Here is a 21,628-nt window from a genome sequence, read left to right as displayed (position 1 = left end):
TCAAAATAATCCAGGGAGGGAAAGAGAAGGTGAGGATACAGCTGGAAGAAATTGGCCATGGGATGGTAACTGTTAAAGCTGAGTAATGAGAGATTAGTAGTTCACATATTATTCTCTCTGCTTTTGCAATATTTGATCTTTTTCCATAATTAAAAAAAATCAGATGTTCTCTTCTCTGAAAAGGTTTGCCATACTGTCTCCCTACACCTAATAGAATTAATTGTGCTCAGGAATGTTCCCCTACCATCCAAATAAATTAAACTCTCATTTATTTTCAAATCGTTCTCCCTAATTCGGCCATAAACCCTATGAGAGCAAAAATGATGTCTTACTCATTTTCTATTCTTTGTATTTCCATCACCAAACCACAGAGCTGGGATGCTCAATAAACCATGGCGAATTGGCAGCTCTCCACCCTAATTCGCCAAGGTGTTTACGACAGAGATGCCGACTCTGTCGTACTGAATCAAATTTCAAGTTAGATGTTGTGTCCTTTATAAATTCAAGTCATACTGCATATAAATGTATGGCAAAGGAGCCCAAAAAGCTCTAATGTTAAAAATTCAGGTAATAAAACTGTCAAGGCAAACCAGGAATCCAGCAGAGATTGGCAGGGTCAGCAGTACTAAAATTGTTGTATAATTCATTGTGTACTTCCCTTCCTTACAGGTATGCATTACACTGTGACCTTTGCAAAGTCCTTCCGTCCTGCCCTGCCTTTCTCACATGACTGCTCTAAGTCTCAAGTAAGATAACCTAATGCACACGAAAGGGCTTTTTTTAAACTGGAAAGCAGTATAAGGTTTAAAGTATAATGACCTTTTTCTAAGGCATGAAGGCATCTTTCAGAGCACATCTTTTTAGCTATTGGAAGATCTGACCCTAGATGAAATTGTTCAGTAGGCAAAGCATGTTTGGGGTGATTATACAGTTGACCCTTGAACAACAAGGGTTTGGACTTTGCAGGTCCATTTATATGCAGATATTTTCAATAAATATGGTACTTGGATTTTCATGTTACAAATCTTTAAATGTGGGGAAAAGTTTTGTTTGATTAGAGATTGCAGTATGTGGAGTGAAAACAACTAGGGTTTTGAGTCCTGATTCTATCCACTTTTTCAGCTTCCTGCCCTTAGGTGAGTCATTTATCAATTCCTTTGTTTTTGAGGTAGAGATAGCAGTACAGAGGACTTTCCACTGCAAGGGAGGTGGGTGGGTGATAGACGGCCCTAACCTGCCCAACCTTGTTCAAGGGTCAACTGTATATATATATATATATACACACATATACATATATATATATATGTGTATATGTATATATATGTATATATATGTGTGTATATATATATATATATATATAATATTTTTCTTTCCTTGAACTATAATACACACACAGCACCTATTATATGCCTGGTGCTGTGCTAGGTGCTAGTGACACAGAGTGAGCACAGCTAGGTGTCCAGGACCTATCCTTACAGGCCACCTAATCCCTGGCTATTTTTAAGTCTTCACATACCCACCTACCTCCCACCCCTGGGTGCTCCTTACTCATGCTGTTCAATCTCCTGATTGACTTATTTTTTAAGTTGTTTACATGTTTATGTATTTATTGATTTATTTTTTTAATTAAGAATTTCACTTTTTCACATTTTTCATATGTGCTCTTAGCACATGATTGTGGGCAGGTGGCCTATGAGTTCCTGTGTCAGTTACAAGGAAGGCAATTTTGGGAGGACCTTCCCAAGCTGAGTCCCCCCAGCTTGCGATGAGATTTATGTTTTAAAACAGACCATTTCACATGGTGTTAAATCTCAGGAGTGGTTATAAGGGTGTTATGTCTCAGGATAATCCATAAGTTGTACATTGGTTTTATCCGGCTTTCTATATTTGTGTTATATTTAACAATAACTGTTAAAAATAAATATCTCTTCTTTCAAAATTCACACAACTTGTTCACTATATCATAATGACATGTGGCGTAGGTGCTGGCCACAGGTTGGATCGGAGTGACAGGGAGTGTCTGGTCAGCGGTGAGGGCTACCTGTCCACCGCCTCTGGCCTCAATGGAACCATCCAGTCGGCTACAGGAGGGCAAAACAACTAATGAAGATAACAACAGCGATAACAGTGATAATAAATCAGAGTGCAACTCTCATCAGCCAAATCGTAGTAAGCACTACGAATCGCATCTCCGCAGGCCCGCCATACAGGGGACTGCACGGACAGCGGCCCTGGCGGCTCTTGCGGCGCCCCTGAGTGCCCCCTTTCACTCTCTGGCCGGCAGAGTGGGCGGGGCCCTCTGGGAGGGGCGGAGCCTGGCGGGAGGGCGGGGCGCCGAGCCCGCAGCAGAGGGTGGGGCTGAGGGATGGGAGGGGGTGGACGGGCGGCTGGGCGGGGCGCGCTTGGGCCTCAGCTCCTCACGCGCCGCTTTCCCAGCCCACATCCCGCGCCGCCGGGAGCCCTGGCGGCCAACGCTGTGCGCGAGCGGAGGCAGCAGCCAGAGGAGGAGCCGCGGGCGCTGAGGTAAGCGTGGGGCCGCCCGCCGCGCGGCCCGGGGCCCTCGCGTCCCGCGTTCGGCCCGCGGGTTGTGGCGAGGGCGGGGGGCGGTGCGCGGAGGCCCGGGCGGGCGGGGCCGGGGCCTGAGGGCGGGGACCGGCCTGGCCCCAGGGGCCGGCGGGGTCGGCAGGGCAGCGCGGCGCTGCCCCTGCTGGCTGAGCCGCGCAAGTCGGGGTTCGAGGCGGTGCGGGCGCCGCCGCACGCCCGGCTCGGTCCCAGGCCTTGTCAGCCCGGGAGGTGTGGAAACGGCCTGCCCCGGGGGCGCCCACGGAGGAGGGAAGGCGGGGGACGGCCTGGTCCCTCCCACTTTCGGGGGGCTGGGGGGCCAGTTCGCCCGTACAACCCTCGGGAACTTGTTAATAGGAAAGCTTGGCAGAGAAACAAATGCCAACGTTTTGGAAGAACTGAGAGTCACGTCGTTAGGCGCTGAGCCTTTATTTTCCTTCCCCGCCCCCTGACCAACCTCGGCCCGACTTGGCCAAAGAAGGATGTGTCACCAGCTCGCGGCCTCGGGCGGGATCCCGGGGCCGGCTGGGAAAGGGAGTACCTGAAACAAAGGTAAACAGGGGTCGGGCTGACCCCGGCCTTGCCCCGCGCCCGCCGCTGGGCCGCCCCAGTGGGTCTCGCTCCCGCGCCGACCCCGGCCGCCGCCTCGGAGGGGCTTTCTCCTGGGGGACCTCTCGATGGAAACCAGCTGGCCGGCCTTGGAGTTGATGTTGCATCTGAACTCTGCTATGCTCACATTATTCCTAATCCTCTGACTCTGGTAAAGCTTAAGGAAACTGTATCCAGTTTTAGTGGTCAGCAAATGTAAGGGAGGATAAATTGCTCTTTGTAAATTATAAGGTATTTTCTTATTAGGAAGCGGTCTGGAAACACGAAATAAAAATTTTTAACACGTAAGCAAAAAAAAGAGTGATTAGTATGCCTTCCAAAATCTGAGGAAGTCTTCCTCCTCAAATCTTTTATGTACAAAACATCGCCCAAACCTTCCGTGCCGAGCATTTTTCTTTGTTCTTCGTTAGTCTCAGGCCTCAGTTTCTCATAGAGAGAGCACCCAGTCTGAGACCCTAAGAATAGCCATACTAGAGCAGAACGTGTGTTTCCAGCTCAGTGGGCAGCAGGCTTGTGTTATAGTAGAACGCCGTTTTCTTTCTTGGTCATACTATTTTAAATTACCTCAATTTCCTTTCTTCCAGGAGTATCCATGACTTTTAGTGGAAGCCTTTTAAAAAATCTACAGACTAATTTATACATACAGTTTATTCACACTTATTGCACCCTGTCCTCTCTGGCAGAAGAACTTACAGCATGAGATACTTGTGGGAAAACTTGAATCTTTTCTAACTCTGGGAGCTCAGAAATTGAGAACAGAGGAAAGAAGTTTTTTTTAAAAAATGGAAAGCTTTGGAGAAGTCTTTACCAGGACCAACCTGGCTGTTGAGTTCAAAAAATAGCTTTATCTACGAATAATCTGAACTTTAAGCAGTTAAAGATTTATTTGTATTCATAAGTATTTGCATATTTTAAAATGCAGCTAACATTTTGGAGATTGACAGGGATATACGACTTTTTCTTAGTCTGACTTAATTTGGCCTTGATGTTTAGCTGAAACCACTGCCCTAAGAGAATGAAAGGTTTGTTTCAGCAAGAAGGGAATAAAGGAGATGGGTAATATTGGGGTATGGGCTACTTGAGGGGGGTACCTGTTCAAACCATAACTTTGCTTTTAAATGCTTCAGAGGCTTCGCATTACTTCTGGCAAACAGTCTACACTGATATGGTCCACGCCACCCTTCAACATACAGCTTAAAGCTTTACTTCCTCTCTGAAGTTTTTCTTGACATCCTCCTCACCCCACCTCCCCCCCCCCAAAAAAAACCCACTGCCTGGAATAGAATTGATCACCCTTTTGAGTATGACCGTCCTCTAAATTAGAGGTACCATTGACATTTTGGACCAGATCATTCTTCTCGTGGAGGCTGTCCTGTGCACTGTAGGATGTTGAGCAGCATTCCTGACCTCTGGTTAATAGTTACCAGTAGTCCGCCTGCATACACATACAGTTGTGACAGTCAAACAGTCACACAACCCACACCACCCACACTCAAAAATGCCTCTAGACATTGCCAGATGTCTCCTGGGATGGCCAAAATCACCCCCAGTTGAGAACCACTGTTTTAAAGGGACTGCTGTCTTAACACTAATGACACTGCATTGTCCTCATTTGCTTCTGTGTCATTTTTTCTACCCTGCTGGGTTTGAAGGTAAGAGCAGTCATTCATTTAACAAACATCTGAGAGAGAGCCTACCTTGCCAGCCAGACCTTAATTTAGGTCTGGGAATACAGTGGTAAAAGCCACGGATGTGGTCTCTGCACTCCTGGACCTTACAGTCTAAAGAGAGTGACAGGCACGTACATGTATAATTATACAGTTCCTCGGTACAATTGTGATAGATTCTGGAAGAAGTACAGGGTGCTCTGAGTACATAAAAAGGGGGTACTGACCTAGTTTGGAAACTAGGGAAGGTTTCTTTGGGAAGTAACCTATAAGGGGAGGTAGACTGAAGAATAAATAGAAGTTACAAGGTAAAGCTTAGGGGGACTATATTCCAGGCAGAAGGAGCAGGACCTTTTCTGGGAATTCAGAGGCCAGTATGGCTGGAGGATGGAGAGTGATAGGGGCCGGATGATGCAAAATGAAGCTGGGAAAGTAGGTGAAGGCACGGTGAGCAGCAGTTCTCAGTCCAGCCTGTTTATCAGAATCACTAGAGGAACTTAAAACAATACTAGTGCCTGGGCCATGCTCCAGGCCCATTAGATCAGAATGTCTGCAGTGGGTCTTATTTCCTCCCCCAGCTGCCACTTTCCTCATACCCTCCAGCAGGATAACCACTGTTAGTAGTTTTATGTATCATTCTAGACATTTTCTGTGGCATTCAAGCAAATGCATATTCTTTCCTCCTGTTGTTCACACAAATGGTAGCATACGGTACACACTGTTCTGTTCCTTGTTTTTTTCTCTTTACAATGTCCTGGAAATCTTTCCATTCCAATATATAGTTTTCTTATCCTTTTGAATGACTGTATAGTATTCCATTGTATAGATACACCACAGATTATTTAATGGATCCTCTACTGAGGGACATTTAAACTGTGTTCCTCTGTTGAGGGACATTTAAATTGTTTCCAGTAATTTACTATAGCAACTCATACTATGCATATGCTAGTTCACATGTGTGTGAATATATTTGTAGGATAAACTCCTAGAAGTGGAATTGTTGGGTCAGATATATACACACACACATTTGTAAATATTTGTGGTTGTAAAAGATTACTCTGGTCATATTGGAGCAAATGGCTTGGAAGGAAATGAGTGGATGTTGGAGAAAACTGATTCTAACTAAGATTACAGTGTGTTATAAAGTGAATTGTGTCCCCCTAAAATTGCTTTTTGAAGCCCTAATCCCTAATGTGACTATATTTGAAGATAGTCTTTAGGAGGTAATTAAAGTTAAATGAGGTCATAAGGGTTGGGGCCCTAATCCAATAAAATTGGTGGCCTTATAAGAAGAGGAGGAAGGGAGGGCCATGTGCACACAGTGAGAATGTAGCCATTTACAAGCCAGGAAGAGAGTCCTTACCAGAAACCAACCTTGTTGGACCTTGATCTGGGACTTCTATCCTCCAGAACTGTAAGAATGTTAATTTCTGTTGTTTAAGCCACCCAGTCTATGGTATTTTATTATGGCTACCTGAGCTTGCTAATACAGTCAGCCTTTAGTATCTGCTTGGGATTGGTTCCAGGACCCCCCTGGTTACCAAAATCCACGGATGCTCAAGTCCCTTATATAAGATGGCGTAGTACAGTCAGCCGTCCATATCTGCAGGTTTACATCCATGGATACAAAGGGAAAACTACACTGTGGAAAGGTAAAGAAAAACTGATAGCTGGGACCAAGTTGTTAGCAGAGGAGATGGAGAGAAGTAAATGGATGCAGGGGATATATTTAGGAGGCATAATTGATAGGATTTGTTGATTGATACGGTGCAAGCAGTGAGAGGGAGAAATACGTGTAGAGGATAAAGCCCAGGGTTCTCACTTACCCAGCCAGGTGAACGGCGTTACCTGAGCTAGAGAACATTGGAAGGATAAATGGTTGAGGTGGTTTAAATTACAGTTCACTTTGGGACTGGTGAGAAGTGGAGATGTCGCATAAGCATTTGATCATTCAAATCCAGAGCCCAGAAGGGTGTGATGGACTGGGGATATAAATACTTAGGTGTAAATTGAAGGGTGTAGATGGAATTACCCCACGCAGAGGTTGTACACCCACAGCCCAGAGCTGAATCTGGTTTACAGATGTGTGTTGTTTTTCACATACAGTGGTTTTTGTTGTTGTTGTTTAATTTTGAGTTAGTTGCCAGTAATTTAAAATGTGAACATTTCCCATGAAAATCCAGATTTTGGAGCTTTTCTTTAAAAGTGAGAAGATGTAGCACTACTGAGCTGGCTTTCCCATATGAGAGCAGTTGATTGGAGCTCTGACACAGCTGATCCCAGCTGCTTTCTAGTCCACCAAAGAGCCTACCACTCCCTAAAACTTAGTCCTGGCCTGCTTTGTTTATTTTCTCCTCTGACTGTATAGACATATGAGTGTGTGATGCCTGCTGTAGGGAGAGTATAGAATAGTGATTCTCATTTTGGCTACACATTGGAAACACTGAATGGTTAAGAAATACTGATGCTGGGGCCCGCCTCAATTTCTCTTTCTGTTTGCTTGCTCTGAATTGCAGCCTGGGATTTTTAAAAGGTCCTCAGGTGATTCCACTGAGCAGTGGAAATTGAGAACCATCGATAGGGATTAAGAAGAGAAGAGGGCTCAGGCCCAGCATTTCAAAGTTGGGTCAAGGAGGGTTAACCCCAGGAGAGGGATGAGAAGTGGCCAGAGGTACAGTGGAATGACACCTTGCTTGCCCTTAAGGTATGCAAACTTAACCGAATATATTTGAAGGTGTTTCTAATTAGATGAAAGAAAGCATTCTATTTTGCAGGTATACTTACTGTTTTTTTTTTTTTGCATGCATACATATATGCTGTTCATTACTGTGTGGAGTTATGCATACAAAAATCAGTTAGGCTTTACTTAATAGGCCATTTAAAGAATTTTTGAGAGTAATTTAAACTATATTCGATTTTTGTCTTAGAAGCTCACTTTCAAATGTAATCCAGTTTAAGAAGTGCCATGAAAGGGAAGGGAAGAGAGTATTTTAAAAAGAGGAGTCATCAAGTAAAGATGTAGACCTAAAATGATGTACTGAATTTAGCAAATGGAGTCTTTGACCTTAGCAACAACCGTTTTAGATTGAAAAAGGCAGAAGCCAGATTGAAGTGGATAGAAAGTAAGGAAAGGGAAATGATGAATGTTGGAAAAATCTTTTGAGACATTTAACCAAAACGGGAGTGATGAGGCAGGGGGAGGTGTCTTACATGTCTCTATGGTAAGTGCTTAGTCTGTGTTGGTTACCCAAACGCTTCTCCTGACTTTTCAGGGAGGTATCTCAGTCGTGCCTGATTACCTGTCTACCCCATTTCAGAGGGGTCTTGCTTATATTTGTTTTGGAGACTTTGTGCTTTTCACTGAGGAGATATTTTGCCAGGACCCTTGAGACTCAGATGTTGGTGATTAGGCCCTTAGTCTCTTTCTTATCTGGAAAGCCATAGAACTCCTAAGGACCAGCAGGGCTCCAGTGACCCTGACATCATCCTTCCAGTGAACTGATGAACAAAGACCAGACTGTTGGCATGTTGAAAATGGAATACTTGGCTATGTCAGGGAATATGTATCTAGCTGTCATTCCTAGGGATAGTTTATGCGGCTGTGTTTTTTTCTAATTAACTTGATATTGCAGTTTGGTTTTCCAGTTGTGTGTATGTAACATTTCTCATACTTTGAAATCTTTACCATTGATGGTGATTAAAGGGTATGGATATAAGTTGGAGAAGTAGGCCCTCATTGAGCTCAGAGAGAAGGAGAAGAAGAGAACACCAAACAAACTTTGGTTTCCAAAAGGTTGTATGAATGCTGTTACCTTGAAGACTTTGGATTAGAATGACTCTCTGGAGTGGGTTGTAATGCAGATGTTCACTACCAATCTGTCATTTATCCATTTCTGCCTCACTGGCAACCTTAATCTGGCACAGGAGAGTTTAAAGGTCAGTTTTACACTTCATGTTTCTAAGAGTTGTGATCTACCAGCAGAACAGAAACCACAGGGGCTGGAAAATGCCAAGGATTATTAGTGAAGAATGGTATTTATTAGTTGAAGAATAAACCCCATTGCTGTACTCTTTTTGCAAACAGGAGTATCGTCTTGTAAGGGATTGTCCTTCACAGCTGTCATTGGTTCATCAGGTGCATGATGGTTAACTTCTGAATGAAGGATGACTTTGTGACATGAATCGCAGACTTTGGTTTAAGGTTTATACTGGGAGTTTATGATAAGAAAATATTTTGTTTAGAAACTTGTATGTGCTTAGGCAATTGTAGGAATTCTTTTATCACAAATATAGTTAGGTACTATGCCTGATGGTGATAGATGGAGGGAAAAGTTCACTGCCAAGGTTGTCCAGAGCGCCTTTGGTTTGTAAAGGAGACCACAGTGGTTGCATGGTAATAGGATTTAGAGTCAGTTCGTGGGTGCATGACCTTGATCTGTCAAGTGTGAGCTGTGTGACTTGTTTTTATTGAGTTAAAATTCACATAACATAAAATTAACCATTTTAATCATTTTAAAGTGTACAATCAGTGAATCTCAATACATTCACAGTGTTGTGCAACCATAACCATTATCTAATTCCAGAACATTCTTTATCACCCCAGAAGGAGGCCGTGTACCCATTAAGCAGTTACTCCCCATCCCTTTCGCCCCCTATTTCCTGGAAACCACCAGTTTGCTTTCTTTCTCTATGGAGTTGTTTATTTTGGACGTTTCATATAAATGGAATCACACAAAATGTGACTTCCTGTATCTGGCTTCTTTCATTTAGCATGATGTTTACAAGGTTCATTCATGTTGTAGCATGTGTTCCTTTCTTTGAATAATATTCATTACTGTCTTTGACTGAATAATAATTCCACTGAAAGGATATACCACCTTTTGTTTATCCGTTTATCAGTTGATGGACATTTCAGTTGTTTACACCTTCTGGCTACTGTAGATAGTGTTGCCAAGAGCTTTCGTGTGCAAGTTTTTACTTGAATACCTGTTTCAATTCTCTTGTATATATACCTAGGAGTGGAATTGCTGGATCATATGGTGATTCTATGTTTAACTTTTTGAGGAACCACCAAACTGTTTTCCACAGCAACTGTACCATTTTACATTTCCACTCTCAGTGTTTGAAAGTTATAGTTTCTCCACGTCCTTGTTTTTTTCTGGGTTTGTTTTGGTTTTGGTTTTGGTTATGGCCAATCTCATGGATGTGAAGTGATATCTCACTGTGATTTTGATTTGCATTTCTCTAATGACTAATGATGTTGTGCATCTTTTAATGTGTTTGTTGGCCATTTGTGTATCTTCTTTGGAGAGATGTCTATTCAAGTTCTTTGCCTGTTTTTTAATTGGGCTGTTTGTCTTTTTTGTTGTTGAGTAGTTAAGAGTTCTTTATATATTCTGATTACTAGACCCTTGTCAGATACCACCAAGAGTAGTCTGATCGTTCAGCAACCACCAAGAGTCTTCCATTCTAGTGCATAGTGAGTCATGACATAACTAGAGGGCTGGGATCCAGCCAGTCACAGAGTCCCAGGTACAAAAGGTATTTGGATACGTTGTACCCATTCAGAATTAAAGGTATATTTTCTTGTAGAGCATGCATTTGTCAAATTCTGTTGCTATTCCTCTCAAATTTATTTATTTTTAAATAAATATATTTATTTATTATTATTATTATTTGGCTGTGTTGGGTCTTTGTTGCTGCATGCGGGCTTTCTCTAGTTGTGGCTAGAGGGGGCTACTCTTTGTTGTGGTGCACGGGCCTTCTCATTGTGGTGGCTTCTCTTGTTGCGGAGCATGGGCTCTAGGCACGCAGGCTTCAGTAGTTGTGGCACATGGGCTCAGTAGTTGTGGCTCTCGGGCTCTAGAGCGCAGGCTCAGTAGTTGTGGCACACGGGCTTAGTGTCTCCGCGGCACGTGGGATCTTCCCGGACCATTGCTTGGATTCTTAACCACCACACCACCAGGGAAGTCCCTCTTCTCAAATTTAGGGATAGCTGTTCTAGGTGTGTGAGCCATAGTTTTCAAAATTAAAGAGTTTTCAGGCTTTGAAGGAGAATAAAGGCAGTTCTTTTTATTGAACCAAGAATTCTCACATTTCAATGTATCAGCCTTTAAACTTCTAGAACTAAGACTATTTCCTGATTCAGTGGTTAGTGGTCTCATTCACCTCAATCAACAAATATTTATTGAGTTACCACTATGTGCTTGGCACTTTGCTATATACTAGAGATACAGTGCCTTATGATACAAGCCCAAACTCTCTCTTGACCCTGCATCCTCCTCCAAATCTGTTCCTCTCTGTTGTCTAACTCACTCAGTCCAGCTCCTTTCCACCAGTCTCTCTTGAGTCCTCTCTCTTGAGTCAGGCCTTTACCCTCCACATTGCTAACTCCAGTGAGTAAGTTTTCAGTCTTTTTCTTACTTGACCTTTCAACAGCATTTTGCACAGTTGATTATTCCTTTCTCTGAAATGCTTTCTTCACTTAGCTTCCAGAGTACTACATTCTCTGGATTTCCTCCTACCTTACTGGTGATTCTTTCTCAGTCTTTTTGTTTTCATCATCTTCCTGACCTCTGAAAATTGGAGAGCTGTTTATCCCTCAAACCTCTATTCTTCCTTATCAACCCAATTTCCTTGTCATTTCACCCAGTCTCATGACCTTAAATATACACCAATCCTACCACCAAGGACTACCAGTTTTTTCTCCAAGTTAGACCTCTTCTCTGAATCTCATACTCTGATATCAAAGTGCCTACTTGACCTCTCCGTTTGGATGTCTAACAGACGTCTCAAAACTGAACTCCTCCTCTTCCCCTCTAAAACCCACTCTTCCCACAGCCTGTCCCATCTCGGTAAATAGCCGCTCCATTCTTCCAGGAACCCAGGCCAAAAACCTTGGCAACCTCTTTGACTCTCTTCTTTCTCTTTCACGCCACATTCAGTCTATCAGCAAACCCTCTTGGCTCTACATTCAGAATGTACCTAGAATTGGTCACATCCCAATGTCTCTACTGCTTCTACCTTGTCCAAACCACCATTGTATCTCACCTGGATTACTGTCGAAGCCTCTTTTTCCCTGCTTCTGACCTTGCTCTCCTAGCAGCTAGAGGGACCCTGTTCAAAGTAAGTTCTCTGATCAGAGGCTTTACACTTACCTACAAGGCCCTACATAATCTAAACCTCCTTTTACTTCCCTGACCTCATCTCCAGCTACTCTCCCCTGTGCTTACTTTGTCCCACTCACAAATGGTTCTTGTTCTTCTTTCAACAAAGCAGCAACATCTCTGCCTCAGGACCTTTGCTTTCCCCTAATATCTACAAAGCTCCTTCTCTCAGGTCTTTGTTAAAGTTCATTTTCCCCAGCACTCCCTTCCCTTTCAAACTCTTCTTCCCAGATCTCTCAATAATCTGGGTGTTCCTCCCATCCCCCCAAGACTGAGCACTGAGGCTGTTTCTCTCCCGTGCCCCCATATGTTTATTCATCTTTAAGCTTTCTTTTGAACTGAGTCCCTCCAGTTTTGTTCTGTTTTGTTATAAGCAGTTTGAAAACTGCTTGTCTGTGAGGTTAGAAATAAAAAGCAGAGATTAGTGTCTGTGAATGGGTATGTCATTAAGGACTTAGAAATCATAGCAAAGGCACCCTGAGCCCTTCCATTTCGTGATCACAGGCATAGTCCCTGTTTCCCAGCCTTGGGGAGGGAGCCCTGGAATGCTCCTGCTATGAGTACTGATGAACACAGCACTCCTACCAGCGCCAAGCCCCAAGCACTGTGGCTCAGGTGTCAGCATTTTGTCTTCCCTCAGCATGGTATGTCTTAGCAATCTTGGCATTCTCCTGGTACTCTAGTTGGTACCTCTTTCCCATGGCAGGCCCTGCTCAGTGAGTGGAGGTTCACTCAGTGTTGGCAGCAGTATTGGAATCCATGTATTAAAGGCAGTTAAGGGTTCCACATAATGAAGAGAGTGTGTTGATTCTACTGTGAAATGCCTCAGACTCTAAAGAAAAGGGCAACAGATCATGTCCAATGACGGTCTCTCTGGATAGCAGGTTAAGAGGCTTCATCTGGGTCATTGTTTCTCAGCTTGTCTGTAAACCTGCAGGCATTCATGAGGGCCTTCTGGCGGGATCATGTTATTGAAGGCTGGAATGGTGTCTGTTTTGATTCATTATTTTAAAAGACAATGCATTATTTCTAATGAATTTTTAACCAAACAAGTATTATATAAATATGTTCTCCTTGCCTCTACTCTTTTCTTAGATGAGCTAATTTCCTAGATGACAAATAAGTAGATAAATAAATAATGTAATTTCAGATAGTGGTAATAGTGCTATGAAGAAAATTAAGTAGGGCTATTCCCCTGGTGATGAACACTTGGGTTGTTTGCAGTTTTTCCACTTTTAAACATTACTGCAATGAACATCCTTGTACTTACGCAAATGTGTGAATGTTTATATTGTATAAACAACTGAAAGATGGAATTACTGGGTCATATAGTCATATAATCAAAATTTTAATAGATAATGCCAAATTGGTCCCCAAGGTATCTATACTAATATTATGTAACCATATAATATGTAATATAATTAAAAGCAGTAATGTGTTTATGTTTTTTAATAAATAAAATATTTTTATTACTTTTAGTTACACTAGGAATATAGAATACATTCTCTTTGTTAAAAGTAAAAAATTAACGGAGGACAAAAATCCTCATGCCTTCACCAACTTGCAAATTTTTGCCTCTCTCAAAAGTTTTTTAAACTCCTCTCTCGTTTTAATTTTTATTTCCATGTGGTTGAGCATCTTTACTAGTTTTTGACCATTTGTATTTCTTTTTTTCTTTTCTATTTGGATTGCATAGCAAAGACTGCTGGTTACCTCCTGTGATCCATTCTTCCTTCATCTTTAGTAATAGGAACCCCAGTTTTTAGCCAGGTCCATTGCTGCCCATCCAGAAGACTATATTCTTTGGCTTCCTTGGAGCTAAGCGTAATTAGGTAACTTTTAGCTAACAATACATAAGCAGAAGGGTTTGATATGACTTTCTGAAGGCTCCTTCAAGAGAGGAGGCACTCCCTCATCCCTTCACACATTCTGTATATTGGAACACAGATGTAATGACTGGAGCTCTAACAGCCATCCTAGACTATGAGGGCCATGGTGGTAGCTCAGTGAGCCAGAAAGTCTGGGTCTCTGAGCATTTGGTCAAACTGCTGCACCAGCCCTCAACTTCTTTTGCATAAGAGAAATTTAACTTCTGTTTTGTTTAAGCACTCTTATTTTTGTTTTTTCCTGTTATATGCAGCATAGCAAATACTTTTTATTTATTTATAGGAGTTCTTTGGCTTTTAGATACTCATTATTTATGAAAATGGTGCATTTTCCTCCGATCTGTTGTAGTCCTCTCCCTTTGTTAGTAATGGTTTTTAATTTTGATGTCAGATATACCTGTCTTTGCTTTCATGGCTTTTGACTTTACTTTTTTTTTTTTTTACTAACTTTTTTTTTAACTAACTTTTTTTTTTTTTTTTTTTTTTTTTTTTTTGCGGTATGCGGGCCTCTCACTGTTGTGGCCTCTCCCGTTGCGGAGCACAGGCTCCGGATGCGCAGGCTCAGCGGCCATGGCTCACGGGCCCAGCCGCTCCGCGGCATATGGGATCCTCCCGGACCGGGGCACGAACCCGTATCCCCTGCATCGGCAGGCGGACTCTCAACCACTGCGCCACCAGGGAGGCCCTTAACTAACTTTTTAATGGATGTCTTTCCTGCCTTAAGATATAAACATAGTATCTTACATTTTCTTATACTTTTATATAAAATTTAAATCTTTAATTCATCTGGAATTTATTTTTGTGAATAGTGTAAGGGAGGACTCTTGTTCAGTTGGCTATCCATTTGAATAATAATTTTTCTAATAAGTGGCATGTCAAATTATCAGTTAATAGATTCTCATATATGTATAGGTTGGTTTTAGGACTCTAGTTCCATTGATCTTTGCTTCTGTGCCATTAACACACTTTTAATTACTATAGCTTGATAATAAATTGTGATTTTTGGTAGGCAAGGTCTTCTTTCTTTGTTCTTTTTAAAAATATTAAACATCTACAGCACAATATTTATAAAACTTATGTAAGATATAAAGCATAGCAGTACAATGAACACTTGTTACCCACTGCTCAGTTTAAGGAAAAAATATTGCTACTACTTTGTCTTTGTTCCCCCCCACCAAGGTTCTCTTGGCTCTTCTTTCACATTTCCACTTGCATGTGAAATTTTAGAATTAGCTTATAAATTGATCTTAGAATCAATTCATATAATTGAAGGCAATAATAGTTTCTGTATCAGTAATTGCTTTTTGGAAATTAATAAACAAATTATTTAAGTGTTTTTCCCATTTAAAAAGCAACTTGGGGGCTCCCCTAGTGGTGCAGTGGTTGAGAGCCTGCCTGCCGATGCAGGGGACACGGGTTCTTGTCCTGGTCTGGGAAGATCTCACATGCCGCAGAGCGGCTAGGCCTGTGAGCCATGGCCGCTGAACCTGTGCATCCGGAGCCTATGCTCCACAACGGGAGAGGCCACAACAGTGAGAGGCCCGTGTACCGCAAAAAAAGAAAAAAAAAGCAACTTCGGTTGTTTCCATGTCTTAGCTATTATAAAGCTTCAGTGAACATGGGAGTGCAGGTACCTTTTCAAGTTAGTGTTTTCATTTCTTTCAGATACATACCCAGAAGTGGAATTGCTGGATCATATGGTAGTTCTATTTTTAATCTTTTGAGGAACCTCCATATTGTTTTCCATAGGGGCTGCACCAATTTACTTTACCTTGCACAAGGGTTCCCCTTTCTCCACATCCTGGCCAATGCTTATTACTTGTTGTCTTCCTGATAATAGCCATTCTAAAAAGGTGTGAAGTGATAACTCATTGTGGTTTTGATTTATATTCCTCTGATGATGCGACATGTTGAGCACCTTTTATTCCTAGGTATTTTATTCTTTTTAATGCAAGTGTAAATGCTATTGTTTTCTTAATTTCTCATTCTGATGGCTCATTATTAGCATATAGAAGTGCAGCTGATTTTTGTATATTGATTTTGTATGCTGCAAGTTTACTGAATTTGTTTATTAGTCCTGACAGTTTTTTAGTAGAGTTTTTAGAGTTTTCTATATGTGATACCGTGTCGTTTGTAAATATAGTTTTATTTCTTCCTTTCTTTTTTTTTTTTTTTTTCGGTACGCGGGCCTCTCACTGTTGTGGCCTCTCCCATTGCGGAGCACAGGCTCTGGACGCGCAGGCTCAGCGGCCATGGCTCACGGGCCTAGCCGCTCCACGGCATGTAGGATCTTCCCAGACCGGGGCACGAACCCGTGTCCCCTGCATCGGCAGGCGGACTCTCAACCACTGCGCCACCAGGGAAGCCCTATTTCTTCCTTTCTGATTTGGATTCCTTTACTTCTTTTTCTTCCTAATTACTCGGGCTAGGACTTCAAATACTATGTTGAATAAATGTGGTAAGAGTGGGTCTCCTTGTCTTGTTCCCGATATTAGAGGAAACGCTTTCAGCTTTTCACTGTTGAATCTCATGCTAACTGTGAGCTTGCCATATATGGCCTCTCATGTTGAGGTATATTTCCTCTATTCCCAGTTTGTTGAGAGTTTTTTTTTTTTTTTTTTTTTTTTTTTTTTTGCGATATGCGGGCCTCTCACTGTTGTGGCCTCTCCCGTTGCGGAGCACAGGCCCCGGACGTGCAGGCTCAGTGGCCATGGCTCACGGGCCCAGCTGCTCCGCGGCATGTGGAATCCTCCCGGACCGGGGCACGAACCCCTGTCCCCTGCATCAGCAGGCGGACTCTCAACCACTGCGCCACCAGGGAAGCCCGAGAGTTTTTATCATGAATGGATTGTGATTTTTGGCAAATGCTTTTTCTGCATTTATTGAGATGATCATATGATTTTTATCCTTCATTTTGTTAATGCGGTGTGTCATGTTGATTGATTTGTGGGTGTTGAACCATCCTTGCATCCCTGGAATAGATTCCACTTGACCATGGTATATGATTCTTTTACTGTATTGTTGATTTCAATTTGCTAATATTTTGTTAAGGATTTTCATCTCATCTTTGTTCATCAGAGATATTGACATGTAATTTTCTTTTCTTATAGTGTTGTTGTCTGGTTGAATTAAGGGTAATGCTGGCCTCATAAAATGAGTTTGACCCACGTACCTATTGTCCCCTAATCTATGACAAAGGAGGCAAGAATATACAATGGAGAAAATACAGTCTCTTCAACAGTTGGTGCTGGGAAAACTGGACAGCTACATATAAAATAATGAAATTAGAACACTCCCTATCACTATACACAAAAATAAACTCAAAATGGATTAAAGACCAAAATATAAGGCCAGACACTATAAAACTCTTAGAGGAAAACTTAGGCAGAACACTCTTTGACATAAATGACAGCAAGATCTTTTTTGATCCACCTCCTAGAGTAATGAAAATAAAAACAAAATTAAACAAGTGAGATCTAATTAAACTTAAAAGCTTTTGTACAGCAAAGGAAACCATAAACAAAACAAAAAGACAACCCTCAGAATGGGAGAAAATATTTGCAAACAATGCAACTGACAAGGGATTAATCTCCAAAACATACAAACAGCTCATGCAGCTCAATATCAAAAAAAGGAAATAGCCCAATCAAAAAATGGGTGGAAGATCTAAATAGACATTTCTCCAAAGACATACAGATGGCCTAAAAGCACATGAAATGATGCTCAGCGTCACTAATTATTAGAGAAATGCAAATCAAAACTACAACGAGGTATCACCTCACACCAGTCAGAATGGCCATCATCAAAAAAATCTACAAACAATAAATGCTGGAGAGGGTGTGGAGAAAAGAACCCTCCTACACTGTTGGTGGGAATGTAAATTGGTACAGCCACTCTGGAGAACAGTATGGAGGTTGTTTATAAAACTAAAATTAGAACTACCATATGACCCAGCAATCCAACTACTGGGCGTATACCCGGAGAAAACCATAATTCGAAAAGATACATGCACCCCACCCCAGTGTTCATTGCAGCACTGTTTACAATAGCCAGGTCATGGAAGCAACCTAAATTCCCATCAACAGAGGAATGGGTAAAGAAGATGTGGTACATATATACAATGGAATATTACTCAGCCATAAAAAAGAACAAAATAATGCCATTTGCAGCAACATGGATGGACCTAGAGTTGTCATAATGAGTGAAGCAAGTCAGACAGAGAAAGACAAATATCATATGATACCACTTATATGTGGAATCTAAAAAAAAGGTACAAATGAACTTATTTACAAAACAGAAGTAGTGTCACAGATGTAGAAAACAAACTTATGGTTACCAGGGAGTGGAGGTGGGGAGGGATAAATTGGGAGATTGGAATTGACATATACACACTACCATATATAAAATAGATAAGTAATAATGACCTACTCTATAGCACAGGGAACTCTACTCAGTAATCTGTAATGGTCTATATGGGAAAAGAATCTAAAAAAGAGTGGATATATGTATACTTATAATAATTCACTTTGCTGTACACCTGAAACTAAGACAACTTAGTTTCAGTAAATTGTAAATCAACTATATTGTAAATCAACTATATTCCAGTAAAAATTGTTTTTAATAATAAAATAAAATGAGTTTGGAAGTATTCCCTCCTCTTCTACTGTTTGGAAGAGTTTAAGAAGGACCATTATACTGTTTTTAAGTGTTCTTAGTTTTAAGTATAGTTTAATTTGTACTCATAATGGACTGTTGGTTAAAGATGGAACATGTGTGAAACACATGTCAAGATATCATAGACTAATGAGGAGCATGAAAAATGATAGTTCTGCAAAACTATTTCAAGATGCTCTTTATGAAATACGTAATTTGCATTCATCTGATCAAAATTTTTATGAAATATCAAGATGTTTCTAATACTTAAAAAGCTACATGATTAAAGGAAGCTGGGTGAAGGGTATAAGGGAATTCTCTGTATTCTCTTTGCAGTTCTTCTGGAAATCTATAATTAACTCAAAATAAAAAGGTTTTTTAATCATTTTAAATATAAAAACATTAGCCAGGCATGCCTTAGTTTAAAGTCATGTGTATTCATACATGCATATAATTGGCATTTGTTATTTCCTATTCTTAAAGCTACTCTAGAGAAAATAATTTCAGGTTGGTTAACCAAATACAAATAGCAAGGTAAAGATACTGTATTGAATATCATGAAACATAGGAGGGGTCTAATCAAATTCAGATGATTTCATTTCTAAAATGAATTGTCAATTGAGAGACTCCATGTGGTATGAAATAAGGAAGAGGTTTGCTCTAAAAAGAATTCATTTTCAACTTACTATACAACTAGTGTTATAGATAGCTGGATGTTTATTTTATTATCATTGATCATACTCTGTTTAGGTACTTCAGATTCTCAAAAGGAAAGATTTAAATACTTGAAAATATGAAAAAGAAAAAATATACAGGGTTATTCTGTCCAACTGGTTTTTTGTTTATTGGTGATAAAGATCTGAAGTGTATGTTTGCTGAGAATGTCTCTCAAAGAGCAGCATGAAACCATTTCTTCTACCTTGATTAAACTAAACCTCCAGGGCTTCCCTGATGGTGCAGTGGTTAAGAATCCGCCTGCCAATGCAGGGGACATGGGTTTGAGCCCTGGTCCGGGAAGATCCCACATGCCATGGAGCAACTAAGCCCGGGCACCACAACTACTGAGCCTGCGCTCTAGAGCCCATGAACCACAACTACTGAAGCCCGCACGCCTAGAGCCCGTGCTCCACAACAAGAGGAGCCACCACAATGAGAAGCCTGCGCACCGCAACATAGAGTAGCCCCCGCTCGCCACAACTAGAGAAAGCCCGCACTCAGCAACAAAGACCCAACTCAGCCAAAAATAAATAAATATATTTAACAAACAAACAAACAAAAAAGAAACTAAACCTCCAAATTATCAAAATAAGAGTTGATTTTTATAAGCTCAAAATGGAAGAACTCCAAGTATCAGGTTTTTAATGTTTGTTTGTTTTGGATGCTATAATGTGGATTAAATTTCAGCCTACATTTCAATATACATTTGGCGCCAAGTCCATTTTTTAAATTTAATTTTTATTTTATATTAGAGTACAGTTGATTTACAATGTTCTTTTAGTTTCAGGTATACAGCAAAGTGATTCTGTTATACATATACATATATCCATTCTTTTTTAGATTCTTTTCCCATATAGGTTATTACAAAATATTGAGTAGAGCTCTCTGTGCTATACAGTAGGTCCTTGGTGATTATCTATTTTATATATAGTAGTGTGTATATGTTAATCCCAAACTCCTAGTTTATCCCTCCCTGCACCTTTCCCCTTTGGTAACCATAAGTTTGTTTTCGAAGTCTGTGAGTCTGTTTCTGTTTTGTAAATAAATTCATTTGTATGTTTTTTTAGATTCCACATATAAGTGATATCATAGGATATCTGTCTTTCTCTGTCTGACTTACTTTACTTAGTATGATAATATCTAGGTCCATCCATGTTGCTGCAAATGGCATTTCATTCTTTTTTTATGGCGGAGTAATATTCCATTGTATATATGTACCACATCTTCCTTATCCATTCCTCTGTTGATGGACATTTAGGTTGCATCCATGTCTTGACTATTATAAATAGTGCTGCAGTGAACACTGGGGTGCGTGTACCTTTTCGAACTGTGGTTTTCTCAGGATATTGGTTGTAAATCCATCTTTTAATTTTTTGACAATTTTATTTGACAATGTGATTTTCTTTACATGATAAATCAGTTCATCTACTGTGAATAGAAGTCAAAGTTTGTCCTTAAATATTATCAGTATAATTAAAGACTTTGCCACATGAGCTTTATAATAAAGCTTTAATAATATGCTGAACTAAGATGAAATATTTTTACTTAAAACTCCTTTATCTTGTGTCATAAGAAATTTTTTAAAATAATTTTTTAAATTCCTAAGGAGGTTCACAGTATTATTTTTTAAAAAACATCCATTATTCAAGAAAGGTTGGGAAACACTGATCTGCACTGTAGGCCTGATCACTGAAATTGTACTGATTGATGTCAGATTGGGCCTGGATCCAGAATGGCCAGCCTGGAAAAGATGTACCATCCTCAGAATGTAGGGACAGGATGTGTCATGGGATGAGGCCCTTTAACTGAAGAGTACAACATTGCCACTCATTTTCAGAAGGGTAATGATTTCCCCCTTTCAATATATGTTGTTGCTTTGGTCTTAAAAGTAGGCAGATGGACACATGTATTGCTCAACTGCCCCATTATAATCAAAGATTAGAATGTCCAAAAGACTCTAGGCTGCTAAAAAAAAAAAACAAACACATTACGTATCCATTACATATGGTGAAGTTTTTTTGGTTACAGATTAAATGAAGAAAGACCAGGAGAGGGAAGGCAGTAGAGTATTATGAAAGCAAGAGCCGAAAGAAAAACGGAAAGAGAATATCAATGAAGGTGTATGTTTTCATGTCATAGAAAATGATTGGTTGTAAGGATAAATATCCACTTAAAGATATATTTGTAAAAAGTTTATTTATAGGAAAAATACACAGGGAGCACATCAGTTCACTGCAATTTTAGAAACTGAACATGCTCCTCTCTCTCTTTCTCTATGTGTTATATGTGTTCTGTTTTCTTAACACCAGCTTCTCCTGCCACGTTGCTCATTGTGGGATGCCCCAAAACAGTGGTCTCAGCCATCAAT

The 21,628-nt window shown here is 40.7% G+C and overlaps 1 protein-coding gene across 2 annotated transcripts in view; it reads left to right on the top strand.

The window, feature by feature from the left end:
- The first annotated feature begins 2,438 nt into the window (after positions 1-2,438).
- Positions 2,439-21,628, top strand: part of PPP2R3A (protein phosphatase 2 regulatory subunit B''alpha) — a 217,192-nt gene continuing 198,002 nt past the window's right edge. The window contains exon 1 of one of the 2 annotated variants that reach the window (XM_081235603.1): positions 2,439-2,523. The gene's annotated coding sequence lies outside the window, so the exon portion shown is untranslated. Of the gene's footprint in view, positions 2,524-2,910; positions 3,115-21,628 lie in introns of those variants that run through there. The other variant, XM_081235605.1, reaches the window with a different exon arrangement.

This window comes from Mesoplodon bidens, assembly GCF_964165515.1.
Source record: "Mesoplodon bidens genome assembly, chromosome: 5".
In the NCBI taxonomy this organism is placed as follows: Eukaryota; Metazoa; Chordata; class Mammalia; order Artiodactyla; family Ziphiidae; genus Mesoplodon; species Mesoplodon bidens.
This window is presented reverse-complemented; position numbering and strand designations above follow the sequence as displayed.